The 1,407-nt window shown below is 34.8% G+C and overlaps 1 protein-coding gene across 2 annotated transcripts in view; it reads left to right on the top strand.

Moving 5' to 3' along the window:
- Window positions 1-1,407, top strand: part of gng12b (guanine nucleotide binding protein (G protein), gamma 12b) — a 49,006-nt gene that overhangs the window by 16,726 nt on the left and 30,873 nt on the right. Inside the window, exon 2 of one of the 2 annotated variants that reach the window (XM_014024075.1) lies at window positions 719-810. The exons of the other annotated variant lie outside the window; for it this stretch is intronic. The gene's annotated coding sequence lies outside the window, so the exon portion shown is untranslated. The remainder of the gene's footprint in view (window positions 1-718; window positions 811-1,407) is intronic. 2 annotated transcript variants of the gene reach the window in all.

Below are 1,407 nucleotides of genomic sequence, written 5' to 3'. Positions count from 1 at the left end.
TAATACAGGTTAAATATCAGGTATTAGAGTAATCTAAAGGTAATGTAACTAAGTTACTTTCAGAACTGAGTAACTAAGTAGTGTAATATGTTACTTTTTAAAAAAGTAACTAGTAATGTGTAACTAATTATTTATTTTGGGTAACTACCCCAACACTGGTTATAAGTTATATTAAGTGTTTCCATTCAATTGAGTTGAGCAAATGTAACAATATTTACTTACTGTACGTTACTTGTGTAAATCTTGTTACATTTACTCAACTCGATTGAGTGGGCCCACCTAACATAATGTGGTTAAGTAAATTCAACAAATTATTTTTTGAATATATCTTTTTAATAAACTGTTGGGTATTTTTTAAATAGTTGCTTAAGACTCCACCAGTCTAAAACAGTTTTTAAAAGCTGTTTCCTGAATCTGATGTCAGTTTTTAACACCTGAACATATTTAGTTCGTCACAGAGAGCTATGCTGCAGTGAATGGAAATGGAAAACATGTTTTCTGTGTGACACCCCACCCATATTCTTATATTATAATTATAAGTGCTTTCGGTGCTTGAAATCTGACATTGAGTCAAGTTGTGTCAGTGAACTCACATTCAACTTGTGTTTACTTTCTGCTGCAGCTTTTACCTTGTCCCACATACAAACACCAGCATTTCTGATTGGCTCATGATTTTCCCTTCCAGCAACAACACAGTGTCCTTTCTTATTCTTTACAGATTAATTCTGACTTCACACCCAGGACCACCTGATACTTGCTCCTCCAGAACCTTTCCCACACAAGTGTCTTTGTCTGCGGACCGGCTCCCAGGTGAAACAACTGTTGCCACTGGCAACGCCCAGCCTCCACTATAAATGAGACACAGCTCAGATTGCAAACATTGCTTCCTTAGTTTATCCATAATTAATCAGGCTCAGTCCACGTAAGTATTTCATACATGGAGACGGACCTGCCTGTGAAGTGCTGCCCTCTTGAGATGAGAATGAGGCTTCTGGTCTTAAAGCAACAAGCAGCTAAATCTCTAAATTGCTGAAGTGTTTTCTCTTATTTTAAAAGTATCTAAAGGAGCATTCACACGTTTAACACAAACAAATCTAAAAACTAGGCTTTGGGATAGTACTGGTTGGTTCTGAGGATTTAAAAAGCTTATTTACATTTTACTGAGGACAATATTAATGCAGAAAATACACAGGTTTAGAGCAACACGTGCTGCCTTCATAACATGTTCTTTAAGACTTCTATGCATTATTTTAATAAGTCAGTAAAACTACATTCTGCACAGTTAAAGTATAAACTAAGATGCTTAAGTTTTATTTTTAGTGTCGACTTATTCATTAAATTTCTCATTACAAATACATTTTCAATTTAAAGCTTTTGTTTGGTTGTCCGTTATTGATTATTGTATAT

The sequence above is a fragment of the Austrofundulus limnaeus genome, unplaced genomic scaffold (genome assembly GCF_001266775.1).
Source record: "Austrofundulus limnaeus strain Quisiro unplaced genomic scaffold, Austrofundulus_limnaeus-1.0 Scaffold406, whole genome shotgun sequence".
Lineage (NCBI taxonomy): Eukaryota > Metazoa > Chordata > Actinopteri > Cyprinodontiformes > Rivulidae > Austrofundulus > Austrofundulus limnaeus.
This window is presented reverse-complemented; position numbering and strand designations above follow the sequence as displayed.